Source organism: Engystomops pustulosus, chromosome 11, assembly GCF_040894005.1.
Source record: "Engystomops pustulosus chromosome 11, aEngPut4.maternal, whole genome shotgun sequence".
In the NCBI taxonomy this organism is placed as follows: domain Eukaryota; kingdom Metazoa; phylum Chordata; class Amphibia; order Anura; family Leptodactylidae; genus Engystomops; species Engystomops pustulosus.
This window is the reverse complement of record NC_092421.1, coordinates 35,470,082-35,488,290: the sequence shown is the minus strand read 5'-3', so window position 1 is coordinate 35,488,290 and position 18,209 is coordinate 35,470,082. Positions and strand designations below refer to the sequence as shown.

General features: G+C 39.9%; 1 long non-coding RNA gene across 1 annotated transcript in view; it reads left to right on the top strand.

Moving 5' to 3' along the window:
- The window catches only part of LOC140105874 (uncharacterized), a 167,243-nt gene extending 150,788 nt beyond the window's left edge, over positions 1–16,455 (top strand). Inside the window, exon 3 of the long non-coding RNA XR_011850664.1 lies at positions 16,048–16,455. This is a non-coding gene — a long non-coding RNA (uncharacterized lncRNA). The remainder of the gene's footprint in view (positions 1–16,047) is intronic.
- Positions 16,456–18,209: the final 1,754 nt, after the last annotated feature.

Genomic DNA, 18,209 nt, shown 5'->3' with positions numbered 1-18,209 from the left:
ATAAATATTAAGCTGTATCTAAGTATCTAAAACTGGCAAAATTGCATAGAAATAAAAGCTAGTTTAATTTAACGCCGAGACTTTTTTTGTTTTTGCATTTCCATTTTTCACTCCCCAAATATCTAAGCTTTTTACATGGAAAAATAAAAAAGTTAGTGTAAGGGCTTGTTTTCTGCATAAAAAATTTCATGCAATAGTGACAGCATCTAAAATATTTCATGCCCTGTAGTGAAAAGCCGGAAAAAAATCCAAATACAGTGAAATTGGGAAAAAAGTGCATTTGCGCCATTTTCTTGTGGGCTTGGTTTTTAAGGCTTTTACCTCAAATGACATGTTTTCTTTATTCTTTAGGCCATTATGATCACAGACATACTAAATTCACATAGGTTTTATAATGTGTTTATACATAGTTCTTTTGCCCTATTCTGGTGCTAATAACCTTTTCATACTTCATTGGAGCTGTGTTTGGTCTCATTTTTTGTAAAATGAGATGACGTTTTAAATGCTACCTTTTTGAGGACTGCACAGTCAATCATTTTTTAAAAAAATTTTTATATGTTGCAAAATGGAGAGAAAGTGGGTGCTATTTTCCATTATGGGGTTAAACATCAGGAAATAACTGTTATTACATTTTATAAATTGGACATTTTGGGATGCAGAAATACCTAACATGTTTATCATTTTAACTTTATTTTTTTAGGAAAAAGGGGTGTGATTGGAATTTTTATGTATTTATTTATTTTTACTTCAGTATAGCAGTATATGGGGATTTTGCACACAACAGGTGTTGGGACTTTACTGCAATAGATTTATCAAGTTGTCTAGTTCTTTGAGTATTTATAAAGGTAACAGCTCTAGGGCTTGTTAAGAAATGCAAATGTAAAACACCAGGAGGCAACCAGAAAGTAGCTATTTTAAAGCACAGTTGTGTATCACCTGGATGGATGATACCTGGATGGATGATACAGTCAGCTGCTGGGGGCGGCATCAAGAAAACTTTATATATCTGCCCAATTCTATTACAGCTTGCTGGTTTAACTAGTCACCTGACACTTTTGTCCTATTTCAGCGTGCTATTGCTCTGCTATAATGTGTATCTGACACCTGCTAAGTTAATTGAGTATTCTCTTGCTATTTGATTCTGTGCTTGCATTTGACCTGGTTCTGTTTAACTTTTTTTGTCTGTCTGTTATATTTGTTTATCCCTCTGTGTCTGGTCATCTTATCTGTGCACTCAGTTAGTGTAGGGATTGTCGATCACAAGTTCCTAAGCAATAGGCTTTGCAAGGCTTGTTAGGTGTCTGCCAGGGGTTGTGGGTGAATCTAGGGCCTGCTCCCTCTTTTCTATCATGAAATATACCTACATAGCAATAAATGTAAAATTGACCTTTATTACATCCACACAACATGTATGTGCTTCACTCACCCCCAAAGCCCAATTAAATCTGCAGATATCACAAAGTAATTAAGTAATATAAGAACTGTGTTCTTTTAATGTGGTTTTAAAATGCCTCATGTAATCCCCCACTGCTCAGAATATCTGAAGCCACATGATGCACCATAGTGAAAATGAAGGCTAATTACACTTCTTGGGGATATCATTAACTACATGGCAAAAATACTCCCTCTGGAATTCTTTGAGTTTAAGCTTCATACAATAGAGAATTTCTCTTATATTGAGGTGTACATTTTCATAATATTGTGCATCTTAACAAAATAACTTAAAGATACCGACAGTAAGACTTAAAGGAGCTGTCAGGTTTAAAAAATGTAACTTTAAAATATACTCATGAGGAATTTGAAAAAACAACTTTTAAACAACAATTATTCATCATACAGATAATAAAGCCTTACATATTTGAATGGTAGGGATTTTCCATAAAAAATAAGTTACAGTGGGTACAAAAAGTAGATCCACTGGATCACTTATATTGCACTATGGTTTCCTGCTTGATAGTGCCCCTTTTCATATTGACCAACTAAATATCCATTTGCGTACAACACATGCACTGTCCTACTTGTGTTTGTACATCATTCTTGATTGGTTTTCCATAACCACTATTTTTACTGCACGTCTTTACTTACTCTGTTGTCTTGTTTAGTTGCGCCAGTAATCATATGCACACCATATTTATCAAGGAATATACATACCCTTGTGGCTTGTTCGGCACGTTTGCACTTTAATGTTGCTTCTTTATAAATCACGGCTTTGTATTGTACGCATGCGCATAATTCGCCGTTCTACCCAGCTGTATCAGCATCGATACTTGCAGATTGAGTACGCAAGCGCTTAACATTATTTACTCATAATCACTATCTGTATTTGCACGCGTGCGCATATTTTGTCGCCTCACCCAATCTTCATTATACGCGTGCGCACAATTTGTCGCTTCATCCAGTCACACCAGCGTTGATATGTGCCAACTAAGTACGCATGAGCATAGGATACCAGGGTTCACTGTAACCATCGCCGTGAGTGACAATGATCGATGCGCATGCGCAAGAGTTTGCTGGTCTCGCGGGAATCTCGCCATGTTCGGACTTTACACACAGGTGCTTACACTCAGTCAACGCCAGCGATTGGAGGCTGGGGATCTCCTTGGGACACATAAGGTAGGCTCCACGGGTCAGAAGGCACTTACCCCTGAGGAAGTCGCAATTAAGCGAAGGAACGCATGGGGTGCCTTCGGCCACGTGTCTATGATTTAGCTCTCCCTCCTCCCACTTGGGCTCTTCTGCTTAGCAACTTTGATGACTTGGGCTCTGCTCTGTTCTGACCTCATGGGATTACACTTGTTCCCTGTTACCTTTTGCTTTACCGATCAGTTTCATTTCCGTCCTGGGCTTTGTGCAGGATTCTCATCTGGCTCTTTTTGAGCATCTAGATCTGACCTATTTCTCATATCTCCCCAGGACAGTGATCAGGTAGAGTTTTTAGGGCTCCATTTGCATTTCATTTTTGTGAGGGTACTGCATCCACTTACTTTTGTGTTGACCTGTGGCCGTATGTGTGTCTCGGTAACCAGACTCTGACCCACTTTGTTGTATGTATGTGTTTTTGTACACTTTTAAATGTTTTTAATCATGCATGTAGGATTCGTGGATCATTGTATATGAATTGTAATAAAGTTTATTGATTTTTCAGCCTTTACACACTTACTCTTTTTCTGTTTTTGATTTAATCTTGTTTTTTAGTGTATTGGCTACTGTAATACTGATCTTTGTGTATGAGATCACGCTTCACGTTGTTTGGCTTAAGTGGGTACAAAAAGTAGTATTTTTGCTCAGTAACATACACTCTCCTCCACACCTCGACACAAAAAAACTGAAATGTAGATATTTTTGGTAATTTATTTAACAAGAAAAACGTATTCCCCTTTTCCCAGTATTGAGTAGAAGAACCTTTTTAGCTAGTATAGAGTCTTCTTGGGAATAATGCGAAATGTTTTAACAGCTGGATTTGGGGATCCTCTGCCATTTTTCCTTGCAGATCCTCTCCAGTTCTCTCAGGTTGGATGGTGAATGTTGGTGGAAGACATTTTCAAGTCTTTCCAGAGATGCTCAATTATGTTTATGTCAGGGCTCTGGCTGGACCAATCAGGAATGGTCACAGAGACGTTCTGAAGCCTCTGTTTTGAGCTGTGTGCTTAGGGTCATTGTCTGGTCCAGAGCACTCTGGAAGAGGTTTTCATTTAGGATATCTCTTTACTTGGCAGCATTTATCTTTCCTTCAAGTGCAACCAGTTGTCCTGTTACTGCCCCGCATGACATTGCCACTACCATGCGTCACTGTTGGGAATGTATTTGGCAGGTGATGAGCAGAGCTGGGTTTCCTCCATACATACTGCTTAGAATTAACACCAAAAAGTTCAATAGTCTCATCAGACCAGACAATCTTATTTCTCATAGTCAGGGAGTGCTTCTTGTGTTTGCAAACTGTATGCAGCTTTCGTGCACATTTCTTGCACGGATTCCGCGGGTACACTCTGCCACTGTCAGAGGCTGCAGTGATAGTTTGTTTTTGTGGAACTTTCTCCCATTTCCCTACTACATCTCTGCGGTAACATTGTTTTTTAGTTTAGGTTAATTTAGTATGAAAACAGCCTCTAGATGATCATAGAAAAATTAGAGGTCACTATTGTTCATAGTAGCTTCTTCAACATTGCCTGCTGCTGATTGGACAGTATGAGAGATGATTAGCATAACACACTCCTCCTCTCTGACAGAACACAGATTATAAGGGTAAGACTGATATCTCCACAACCATGGGGGCTAGAAAGAAAATTCGAAGTGCTAGAACTGTGTAGCAACCTGCACAAAATGCTAATTTTCATATAAGTGATGTGGTGAAAGTTCCTTCTAAAATAGGTTGAGATACTGATGTGACACTCCAGGGAAACACTTTTTCCATATCGTCAATTGTTGTTGTTACATTCTAGGCTGGCTGGTTACTGTAGTCCCTCTAGGAGCATGGAACCCTGCAATTTGGAGGCCTCAGGTTTGGACCTCATATGACCTCCTGTGAGGGGTTAAAGGGATAGGGTGGTGGGTCACCCGCATGTCCCCTTTATAGCACTTCCTTATTTAGGCTCTCCTCTCCTCGATAGGATCCCAAGGAGAAGGAAAAAGGCCATTCTAAGGAACAAACCTCCTCTGAGAGAAAGAAAACGTCTCATAAAAAATGCAACATGTGTTTTGAAAAACTGCCGAGTGCATATAAGAAACCTGTGAGCAAAAAATGCCTGGATAATTTGCTTTGTGTGGAGAGGACCTAATTCATGGAGGAGATGCGCAGTTTTATCCAGGAGGAAGTCCGATCATCTGTTTCATCATCCTTGGCTGCCTTTACCCCCCAGGAGTCACCTCAAAAACGACAAAGGATAATAGACTCATCTTCAGACCCGCTTCAGACTCTGATGGAGCTACGGTCAGGGATTCATTGGAGTTTGATACATCCCCCTCCACCTCTGCAAATAAGATGGAGTCAAGATATTTACTGGCCCCCTGAAGACCTAGAGCCCCTCTTAAAAGCTGTACAGGATACCCTGAAAATAGAGGCGGTAAAAGAGATGCAGTCCATTCAGGATGAACTCTTTGGTCTGCTTAAAGTTAAGAAGAGGTGTGTATTCCCAGTCAACAACACACTCAAAGATCTGATTCTGGAAGAATGGAGGGATCCGGAAAATAAACTTTCTTTATCCAAAGAATTTAGGAACCGCCTTTCATTTGATGAAGAGGAAGCCAGGCTATGGAACTCAGCTCCTAAGATGGACATTCAGGTCACCAAGATGACCAAGAGACCGACTTGCCTTTTGAGGACGCTACCCAGTTGAAGGACCCACTGGATAGAAAGGCAGATAGCCTGTTGAAAAAGAGCTGTGAGTGTTCCATGCTGAACCTAAAGTCCAACATCGCTATAACGTCTGTAGCTCGCACCCTTTTCCACTGGGTAATGGAGTTGGAACCCCAAGGGATTTATTGCTTAATACCTTTTCAACCCTGAAGGCAGCCACAGCTTTCATCGCGGACACCTCAGCGGAAGGGGTAAGGATTAGTGCCAAGGAAGGAGCACTATCCAACTCAATGAGAAGATTCCTCTGGTTGCGTCAGTGGAATGGAGACTTCAGGTTTAAGTCTAAGTTGTGCGGCATTCCATTTGAGGGGAAGTATGTGCTTGGACCCGAATTGGACACCATCCTGGAAAAGGCAGCGGATAAGAAGAAGGGCTTCCCTGGAATCCAGGACCAATATGAGGAAACCTGCCTTTCGTGACCCCAAAGACAGGAGACAGTCTTTTAGGGGTAAGGGTAAACAAGGAAGGTGGAGCTACCCCAAAAGGTGGAAGAGGCAGGGGGTTCCTCCTTAGTGCAAGTAACTCCGCCCCGAGTTTCAGGAAGCAATGATGCCAAGGTGGGAGGAAGACTGTTGGAATTTCATCAACAATGGAACCAGATCACGTCAAACCCCTGGATCCTATCTATCCTCCAGGACGGCTACAAAGTAAGAATTGACCACTCTTCCTCCCATAAATTACGTCCTAACCAGGCAACCCTCTCGGAATCTGTTACTCAAACTCTGGGCAGAAGTGCAGAAATTAATAGAGCTGGATGTGATTATCCCCGTACCTCCGGAACATCAAAGAAGAGGACATTATTCTCCATTGTTCCTCATAAAAAAGCCGAACGGTAAGTCCAGAATGATCTGCAACCTGAAAGGCTTAAACAAGTATGTCCGCTACAGGAGGTTCAAGATGGAGACCGTCTCTTCCGCTTCAGCTCTAATCCAACACCAAGCGTTTGTGTGCACGATAGACCTGAAGGACGCCTACTACCACGTCCCAATATACCCCAACTCGCAGAAGTTTCTCAGGTTTGCAGTTCTGTCTTCAGAAGGCAAGGAAGTTAATTTCCAGTACAAGGCTCTAACTTTCGGAATATCCTCTGCGCCGAGAACTTTTTAGAAGATAATGGTTGAGGTAGTAGCGTTCCTGAGAAAAGAAGGAATATCCACCATTCCATACCTGGACGACCTTCTGGGAGTAAGTGCCTCAAGACAGGAGCTGATTCTTCACAGGGATGTCACCATGAAGACTCTTCGACAGCTAGGCTGGATCATCAACACAGAAAAATCCAACCTAGACCCGAGCATGAACATAGTTTTCCTAGGAGTACTGATAGACTCCACACAACAAATGTCCTTTCTCCCGCCGGAAAAAAGAAAAAATCTAATTCTCCAGGTAAAGACATTCCAGAAGAGGAAGTGCTGCTTCATAAGAGAAGCGATGAGAATCATTGGAATCATGACTGCATGCATCCAGTGCGTGCAATGGAGTCAAAGCCACACAAGGATACTCCAAAACTGGGTGCTGTCTTCCTGGGACAAAGATCCTTGTCACCTAAACCCCTTTCAGTCTCACAATCCATGGGTTGGTGGACAGATCCGGCAAATCTAGGAAAAGGACTACCCTGGCATCCTTGGCCAATTACAGTTATTCAGATGGACGCAAGTCTGTCGGGATGGGGAGCGATTGTTGCAGATCATCCTGTTCAAGGACTGTGGCCAGATTCAATAAAATCCCGTTCCTCAAATTATCGGGAATTAAGAGTGATGCTAGAAACCTTGAGATCCAGCACACAAATGCTGAAGGGAAAGCACGTCAGGATATTCTCGGACAATGTCACTATGGTGGCATACTTACGCCACCAAGGGGGAACCAAAAATCCTGTTCTCCTGGGACTCTCAAGCAAGATCTTTTTCTGGGCAAAAGACAATCTTCAATCCCTCTCCTCCATTCACCTGAAGGGAGAAGAAAATCAGGTGGCAGACTTCCTCAGTCGGAGAAAAATCAATCAGAACGAGTGGTGTCTGAACAAGGAGCTCCCGCATTTCTTGCCAAAGGGACGCGTTCAGCCAGTCTTGGGGGGGGGGCAGTTACAGTATGCTTTTCCCCCAATACCTCTCGTGTCCTGAGTCATACAAAAAATCCGGGATTACCAGGCGGAAGTTATCCTTGTCATTCCTTGGTGGCCAAAGAGGAACTGGTTTCCTTGGCTAAAGAAGATGGCACTGTTCCAGGGTCCAGTCCTTCATCCCAAACCACAGGCTCTCCAGGGGCTATCTGACAAGGTAATCTCCAAGATGAAAGCCAGCCATAAGGTGGTCACCCACATAATTTACTCCACAATATGGATGAAATTTGTGTCTTTTTGCGGCTCAGTTCCTCCTAACCAGTTGTCCCCTAACATCTAGCAGATACTGGACTTCCTGCAAGCAGGATTTGATAAAGGGCTGAAGACAAGTTTGCTCAAGGTCCAGGTGTCGGCCCCTAGTGCTTTCTTTGATACCTCCCTGGCCGAGCACAAGTGGATCCAGAGGTTCGTGAAAGCTACTTCCAGGCTAAGGCGTTGCTTAAGACAAAACATCTCAAACTGGTATCTGTCTCTGGTGTTGAATTACCTGATGAGGCCTCCATTTGAGCCTTTAGAGAGTACTAACCTTAGAAACCTAACCCTTAAGCTGACCTTCCTTATAGCCATAACCTCAGCTAGACGGCTAGGGGAGATTCAGGCTCTCTCCCTCAGAGAACCCTATCTTAGAGTTATGGAAGACAGAGTAATTTTAACTCTAGATAAGACTTTCACACCCAAGGTGTCTTCCAGTTTTCACCGCAATCAAGAAATTGTGTTACCTTCTTTTTGCCAGAACCCAAAGAACAGTAAGGAGTCAGCATGGCATACCCTGGACATCTCTAAACCTCGGAGAAAGGACGACAACTTCCTCCTGCAGTACACGAGGAAGAACAAGGGGAAAAGAGCTTCCAAGGCGTCTATTGTCCGTTGGATCCGAACTACCATCAAAGAGACATATGATGCCGAAAATATGGACATTCCAGGGACTGTGAGGGCCCACTCAACCAGGGGGGTTGCAGCCTCATGGGCTGAAAAAACGTGGGGCCTCTCTAGTAGATATCTGCAAAGCAGCTACTTGGTCTAGCCAGTTAACATTCGCTAGACGCTATAGATTAGATGTCCAAAGCGCCAGGGACCAGGCCTTCTGTAGGAAAGTCTTGTCCCCTCCTAGAAGTACTGGTAATCTGGTACATATCCAGTTGGGGCCATCATGGAGGACGCTATGGAAAAGTAGAATTATTCTCACCGTTAATTTGGTTTCCATTAGTCCACCATGACGACCCATATATTTTCCCGTCCCCCTTTTGCTTTATAAGACAGAGTAGTCTTAGTATTGTTATTATTTAACCTGTTGTAACTGTGTGTGACTATAACATACAATAAATGGGTTGCATCCACAGCTGGTGTAGTTATTTGGTAGCCACTGGAGTGTGGATGCAGGGGAGGGGCATTTAACCTCTCTGCTTCCTGTCCCTACAGAGGTCAGGGGTCATCTTCCAGTTGGGGCCGTCATGGTGGACTAATGGAAACCAAATTAACGGTGAGAATAATTCTCCTTTTCCTATCCCATCACTCTTTATGGTTTGCCTCTCACATGGTGTGCCCTTTTTATGTATACTCTGCAATCAAGTAATCAATCTTGTCTGCTCTCAATGATGACTATTCACTTTCTTAAAGCTCTTGGTGCATGAGGATTGCATCACATGGGCAGATACAGACTGTACTGCCAGGAGGGCATGCGGTTTTCCCTCTCTCTAAATTCTCCTAGAAGTTAGTATAATAATTGCTATGAGTTTCTGCTCCACTCTGGGGAGCATGTCGGAGAGGCAGATCTGCATAAGCAATTATACCCAAGTGATATATAGAGAGGATAGGAACAGATGAGTCAGACACATACCTTGATGAAGCACATGGGAAATTTTGTCTGGAGTCCCTATTTAAGGCCACTTTATTTAGGTCAACTAGACAAGTAATATAGGTACCTATCAAAATTGGAATATGTGATGTCTTCAAGGATTGCAAAATGTCAGTTTCTTTCTTAATTTGTAAGTGTTTTCCTCTTTACGTTTTATGCTGTTGCATCAGTAGTGATAATGGTAATATGAAATAACAATAAAAGGGATATTGTGGATCTGAACAGTATACTTTACTATGTGAATAAGAAATGGAACATCTGCAATATTAATATACACTGAGAACACAATACACACCACCAATCTTGGTTTATTTGACTGTGGTGAATAGTCCATCCAGAGCAGTAAATGTTGCCTAATGGAAGGTAACTTATAAAACTAGTATAGTAAATAATTCCATATTTCCTGAATTATTCAACGAGAAAATTTCCTTTACTGCTGAGTTTACAAGCTCTGGAGCTACTACTTAGATGTAAAACTGAAGCAGTTTATTTCTACTCATAGTAAGATATATTGTCATGTTATAAAACATATAGTACAATTCATGTAACGTGGCATCGGGAGGATGTACAAGATTTCCCAAGACTGTGAAAAAAATCTGTATAAAAAGAACCATTTACCATACAAGAAAATGAGCTTAAGCAATTATTATTTTATATTGTAACTAAATATTTTTCAACAAACTAGTTAACTTCTGGAACTAATAATGCATTATGCTGGAGCCTTATTAATTTGCATGCTCACTATGCAGGCAGTAAAATCATTCTAGTGTTTGAAGGTAAAAAATATAATAAGTCATATTGCAATGTTCTCTGTTTTAATCCCACATACACAGAAATAATGGGGGACATTTTATCTTCTTTTTGTCTAGTTATTTTTTGGCTATTTTGTCTTAGGTGTTTTTCGTTATTGTCAATTAGGGTGTTTTCTTGTTGGGGCAACATGTAATTGTAGTAGTTGCAACTTTAAAAAAAAAAAAAAAGACTAAAACATTTTCAAAAACCAATTAAAGGACACACTGCCAAACAATCGGTGCAGAAATGATATGCAAAAAGAAAGTCTGGACAAGAGCAGGCTCTGCAACATAGACATCTTTGATGGCCAAACCATGTTCCACCACTCAGGACATCCCTACATGTTCATACAAACAGCCTGTCAACAATGAATCCACAATAACATCCACTGGAGAAGTGGTTTCATCATCAAACTCCAGTAGAACATTTAAGAATGTGAAAGATTTTGAAAGCAGAACTTTGTCTCAAAAGTAAATCTTGATCATGAATGCAACATTTTTAATATCCTTAAATATGTTGTGTCTAAATTTTATTTTTGGGTTAGTAAGCATGTTTTTGGTGTTCAAAGAAATACCACTCCTATCTGTATGTGTTTAAATGTATAATCTTTTCCAAAAACAAAAAAAACTTCTAAGGAGACTCGCCTATGCTCCTCTAAATTCCGATCCTGATGCTGTCCTCCACTAATCTTGACATGCCTGGAGAAGGAGGTGTGGATGCATGCATAATTAGCAGCTCGAAGATTCGGTAATCTAGTCCTTGTGCTTCGGGCTGCTTTTTATAACTCTTTTTCTAGGCGATCCCGATGTGCAGGACAGTGCAGGGATCGGAATAAAGAGGAGAAAAGGTTGCTATTCTTAATGTTATTTTTTTAAATGGTTGATTTCCTTTAATTTTGATTTTAAAATGTTTGCTAAATATTTTATACATATAAATAGCATGGGTTCTAAAGCCAATGTATAAAAATAAATTTTTTTGTTTTCTAAGAAAATAATTAGTACATTTTTGTAATCCTTTACTTTACTAAATTTTAACTTACAATCTCAGAAAATAGCTTGTGTGTTTGAAATCCACATACAGTAATGTTTATGCGGACATTGCAGCTCAGCTCTATAGAAATGATTGGTGCTTGTTTGCAATACCAGGTATTATCCATGGTCCAGTGTAGAGCTATTTGTTCAATAAAACAGCCGTGATGTGTGAACATGGACCAACCCCTTTAAAATGTGAGATATACACTCACCGGCCACTTTATTAGGTACACCTGTCCAACTGCTCGTTAACACTTAATTTCTAATCAGCCAATCACATGGCGGCAACTCAGTGCATTTAGGCATGTAGACATGGTCAAGACAATCTCCTGCAATTCAAACCAAGCATCAGTATGGGGAAGAAAGGTGATTTGAGTGCCTTTGAACGTGGCATGGTTGTTGGTGCCAGAAGGGCTGGTCTGAGTATTTCAGAAACTGCTGATCTACTGGGATTTTCACGGACAACCATCTCTAGGGTTTACAAAGAATGGTCCGAAAAAGAAAAAACATCCAGTGAGCGGCAGTTCTGTGGGCGGAAATGGCTTGTTGATGCCAGAGGTCAGAGGAGAATGGGCAGACTGGTTCAAGCTGACAGAAAGGCAACAGTGACTCAAATTACCACCCGTTACAACCAAGGTAGGCAGAAGAGCATCTCTGAACGCACAGTACGTCGAACTTTGAGGCAGATGGGCTACAGCAGCAGAAGACCACACCGGGTGCCACTCCTTTCAGCTAAGAACAGGAAACTGAGGCTACAATTTGCACAAGCTCATCGAAATTGGACAGTAGAAGATTGGAAAAACGTTGCCTGGTCTGATGAGTCACGATTTCTGCTGCGACATTCGGATGGTAGGGTCAGAATTTGGCGTCAACAACATGAAAGCATGGATCCATCCTGCCTTGTATCAACGGTTCAGGCTGGTGGTGGTGGTGTCATGGTGTGGGGAATATTTTCTTGGCACTCTTTGGGCCCCTTGGTACCAATTGAGTATCGTTGCAGCTCCACAGCCTACCTGAGTATTGTTGCTGACCATGTCCATCCCTTTATGACCACAATGTACCCAACATCTGATGGCTACTTTCAGCAGGATAATGCACCATGTCATAAAGCTGGAATCATCTCAGACTGGTTTCTTGAACATGACAATAAGTTCACTGTACTCAAATGGCCTCCACCGTCACCAGATCTCAATCCAATAGAGCATCTTTGGGATGTGGTGGAATGGGAGATTCGCATCATGGATGTGCAGCCGACAAATCTGCGGCAACTGTGTGATGCCATCATGTCAATATGGACCAAAATCTCTGAGGAATGCTTCCAGCACCTTGTTGAATCTATGCCACGAAGAATTGAGGCAGTTCTGAAGGCAAAAGGGGGTCCAACCCGTTACTAGCATGGTGTACCTAATAAAGTGGCCGGTGAGTATACATTCTTAATGTGTTTTTGATCCTGCTTCAAGTAAAAATGTATTATTTGTATTGGTTTTAAAGGAAAGCATTAAAACACAACATTTATCATGCCAAACTTTTTATTTCTTTGGAGTAAAGAAATTTCAGATGGGGTCATTAGATAACCATGGTTAACTACTGTAACGTTATATATTTACAAAGCATACATCCAAATGTAATCTAAAAAAAATTGTTTGCAATATTTTGCCTCACAGGTTGTGCATCTTTTGTCTCATCAGCAGTCGGGCTTATTTGATCACATAGGTTATTACAAACTGTACTAGGGTTTTATGTTTTTGTGCAACATTATGAAGCAAACATGTCACTATTTTCTCGCACACAAATTTAGGACAGTACAGCAATGCTCCTCCTGTGAGGCAGTGGAAACGGCTTTTAAGAATGCCAAAAAACGTTCAATTTGGGATCTAGTCTTCTGATAAAACATAACATATAATTACACCTAAATACAATCTACTATGTCATTGAAATACACTTTTTTATTTATCAAATTTACTTTTGTGTGGACTATTCTATTTAGAATTGTAATCTCTTCCATTAAAATGAATATAACCCAAAATATAGTAATAACAAACATTTAGACATTGTGGATATTTAAATATCAACCCCTTAAGGACGCAGGGCTTTTTTCGCTCATTTCTCGCTCTCCACTTTTAAAAAATCCATAACTTTTTCATTTTTCTCTGTACAGAGATGTGTGAGGGCTTATTTTGTGAGTAACAAATTTTACTTCTCCGTGGCATTATTTACTATCTGTGCTGTGTACTGGGAAGCTGGAAAAAATTCCAAATGTGGAGAAATTTTTAAAAAACCCTGTTTGCATCACAAGATAAAGCAAAAACAGAACTGCCCTGAGAAATTAGTTTTTGGGGTTAATCTGACATCCGAGCCTCAGGGGATTATTTCCCCCTGTAACTGGGGCTCTCATTGATGCCCCAGTAACAGGGGAAAACTTATAAAGGACCTCATGAGGGGACATATAAATAAAAATATCCACATACTTGTAGCAGGCCAATAGTTATTCTATCTCCTGCGGCCAATCTCTACTTTATATAGCAGATGTGTGTATTGGGATATTTTTCAGATAACCATCCTTTAACTTTATTAGCTCAAATATTTTTTAGATCAACAAATGTTTATTTGGTTTTTGTAAGGAGTAAGCCTTACAAGTAAGAAGGAGCAGAATATAACCAAAAAAAGAAGAGAAAGATGCGAAGTTTAGTGGGGGGGGGGGGGGGGGGGGCTGTAGGTGAGATTATAAATTACAGTGTTTATCAGATAGCAGCCAGAAAGTTTACATGAGTATCACAAGTTAAACATGACAAATACATATATTAGCAGTTGCACTAAAACTTAATCGGTTGTGAGTTACAGGGAAATGGTCAATCCCTATGGGAATTACTGGCCTGGTGATGGTTAGTGGACAAAGCAATAAACTAAATCGGGCAATGAGCTTTCTTATAGACTCCCGGGGGTTTTTCACCTAATAATAGATATGCAGTCACCCATCTAGTGTGGTAAAGAGTTTTTAATTAATAAAAAAAATGAACAATCTAAGTGACCAAATAATTCAAAACATATTTTTTTTGCGAGAAATGTGTAATAATAACAACACTGAGAACGCTGACGTTCTTTAGAACGAGCTGTTAATGAATTGGGGAGTAAAATTGTTGAAAACATAACAGACAATCATCACACATTGTTCTGTAAATGAACTGCAGGAATTGCGTTCATCTCTATTTATGACATTAAGATTTGTTGTATTAGTTGATTTGACAAGATTAAATTAAGTATCATTACCATTCAAGTGAGATTTTTTTCTACAGATTGCACTAAAAATATTAAATTGTTCAGTTTCCAATATTGAAAAGATGGAAAAAAACCCAAATCACTGCAGTGAATAATACTTAACAGTATGTAATAATTTATATGTAGAGTATTCATTTGACAAAAATTTTGAAGATTTTTAGGAAGCTGTACACCATGTGTATAGGGATTGAAATTCAGTTACCTTCCTTTGTTTCAACGTACTTGTACAGTATAGATGTATACAATATAACTATTGTTTTTGACTATAAATAAAGCTGTAAAAGTATTTATTTAGAGAAAAAATAACAAGAGTTGGGCTCAGTTAAAGGCAAAGCATTGTAAAGGACATACAAAAACAAGGAAACGTAAGGGAGCAAATTGTTGCTGATCCAACCCAGGTAGTAGGTGACAACTGGGTGATGTTCACTTTCTGCACCAAAGTTAATCACAGAGACCAAAGCAGGGCAAAACAAACTGCAGAAGGATGGTTGTACAAATGTAGGTGGAAACGTAGAGGAAGACTCAGAAGAAGGAAATTGTCAAAAAGGAAGTGAGCACAGAAAAATCAAAACAAAGCAATGCAGAATACGCTAGAAAGCTCCAGAAAAGACTTATAGTAATCATATAAAATAATTATATCACCACTAACTTAATCATATGCAACCCAGAATAAATCAGCAGGAGACAGCAGATGGGACTAGAGACAGTAGAAAATAGGGAAGTATTCAGACTGGTTCCAGACAGAATGAAAAATAAGTACAAAGTCATAGTTGACAGTGCATCCTCTGACATACTTAGGACAGAGGCTGGTGCTGAAGTCTGAACACATGTAACACATTAATGTGCAGATATGTTACCTACCATGTGTTGCATCTCAGAGACTAAGTTTTTCATTGTGCATTAATGTTATTTTGCATGAATTTTTTCCATGGAACTTTGCTTTAAAGGGTTGATTGCCACAAAGAGGATCTATATCTTCCAAAGGCAGTGGCATAACTTGAAGCTGATGGGCCCCAGTGCAAAGTCTTTGTCAGGCCCCCGACTATAATGTATGGTTTATATTAGTACTCTTCGCATATGGGAAAGTGACACCTTATGGGCCCCCTAAACCTCTTGGGCCCTGGTGCAACCGCTACCTCTGCATCCCTTCAAGTTACGCCCCTGTCCAAATTGTTGTAGAATTTAATTTATTATTTGGTATTTGAAATACATAAATGTTTTCCTGACTTGTACTCAATAATGTAGTCTTTACAGGAGCATAGCAGCTTCTATTTTTTCTGAAAGAATAAAACTTATAAAGAGTTTTGTAAAATGACAACATTTTGAGATCAATGTTCTCTCTTTTTACTGTACAGCATCGATATATACAATGTATATTGAAGAATGTGTGATCCTCAACTATATAAAGTATTTGTGTGACCAAAGTCCATTGAGTGAACATATAGAGTGTTATAAATAGAATGGTTCACCACGTGAATCCTCCCCACATTTATCGGATGATAATACATATTTTACTTAATGCCACATTACATTTGTTTCAGATTCACTGCACACATATTACAGACTGGTGAAAGAGAAATACGGGACGTGTCATTTATCTACAGCTCTGTTTATTTCCCAGCAGATGTCCCTACTTTTTCTACTGGCACAGAGGACAGAGACTCTTCAATCTCATGTGAGAAAGGTTCCTGTTCACTGATTGTTCTAAAGAGTCTCCATTAAGTGTCCCTGGGGTACACACAAAGCAATTCTATGGAGAAAAAATGGAGATTGGGAGACTGGGCACCTCGCTTAACCCAAATTCCACTGAAGCTTAGACTCATTTGTCTGCTGTCACTTTTTATTCTACCTTCATCTCTTCATATTTCAAAACTGCTGCAACAATTCCAGCTGGTATTGTGTGTTCGGAGAAAGCTCTCATTAACCTGTCAAATTGAATGGGATCTTATATCTTATTATGGGAGTGAGGGACATTACAATGAAACATATGTAATAGCAGGACCAACTAAATAAAAATGGATAACTGATGAGATTATGGGGTTTATGCTTATTTTGGTTGCTAGTACAATGGGATTTATGTTTTTTTCCTGAACAATGCCAAATTCTAATCTTAAACACACTAAGATAGTTATGCCATATACTATACTGCATACACTATTTTGCATTGTATGTTTATATATAAAAAATGATTTCCGTGTAAGTAGTTTAAAGGAAAACTCCATTAAAGGAAAGCATTAAAGTACAACTATAAAGTATAAAAACAGAGCAAGGGAAGGGGAGACATGTTCTGCTCATTGTAACAGCTTCCATTTGGAACACAAAGGGGCTCTGGAAATACCCCAAAAGCCCTTCAGGCTCAATAGCATAATTTTCAACTTTAATTTTAGAAGGAAGGGGGCCATGAATAACAAATATAAAAAGATTATCACAGTAACGTTGCCTGCAGTGCCTGGATCTATGAGTAAGTGCACCTGGTTTATTATGTTTGAATATGATGGTAAATTTCCTTTAAAGGAAAACATCCACTTCTTTTATCAAACAATAAACCATACATACTCCCCCCACATCTCTTCATTCCAATCCCGCCACTGGTCTTCTTTAATGTTGACACACTGGGATCACCTGGAAAAAAAACCTTATAATCAGCCCTCTTGGCTAATGTGCTTTGCTACCTTTTATGTGACCCTTTTGACAAAAAGCTCAAAAATAAGGCCAACTGTGCAGAGGAATGCTGTAGTCAGATGTAATAAATCTGACTTGTAGTGGTGCACTATATACAGTATTAGAAGTGTGCCAAAGAGCCTGGTTAATGATAAATGACCTCAAATGATCTGGCATCAAAATGCATTAGCATCTCCAGAATGAAGTTCCTTTTTTTTTTTTTAATTTTCAAATATTTTATTAATCTTTTTCTATCCGTTACAGTTCATACATCATACAAATATATATCAAAATAGCTTATGACATAGGAAAATCTTAATTACAGTCCACATTATTATAAACCGTTGTTAACACCCACGGAAATACAAAAATACCCTATAAAAAGAAAAGAGACAACCTGCCCCCCCCCTCCCTAGCCCAGAATCCCCTCCCTAACCATGGCCCCCAGCCGGGAGAACCCAAAATAAAGAAGAAAAAGAGCAACCCAATAACTAAAAGAAAAGGCAAGAGGACTAATACCTCTTCAAAGGTCCTGGCACCTTTGCCCCCCTACCAACCAAGTCTTTTCCCAAATATGTAGGCAGCCACTTCTATGATAATTAATCCTCTCCCAGGCCTTTACTTTTCTGATCATATCCAGTCATTCCTTACAGGATGGACTTTGGGCACTGCCCCATTTTTTTGCTATTCCCAGCCTTGCCAAAAATAAGATTTTGTTGATGATTCGTTTTTTACACAGATCATGCTTATCCAGTTCCAGCACCCTAAGAATAGCAACTTGTAAGGGCCCGGGTAGGGCTATAGAAAGCTCATCATCTATAAATTGAAAGACTTCCCTCCAGAAAAGGCCTATCTCTGGACATGACCAGGCTACATGAATAAAGTCTGCTCCAGGTTCCGAGCATCTAAGACATTCAGAATTTTTTAGCTTCATATTATATACCATCTTAGGGGAATAGTATAGCTGATGCACAAAATTAAACTGGGTCATCCTGTGATTCCAGGACATGGAAGAACAAAAAACTCCTCTAACAGTTTTTCCAAAATTCCTTAGTTACTTTCCCGATATCCTTTTCCCATTTGCTACAAGATGGAACTTGTAGCCCAAGCCTGCAAAATTAATTT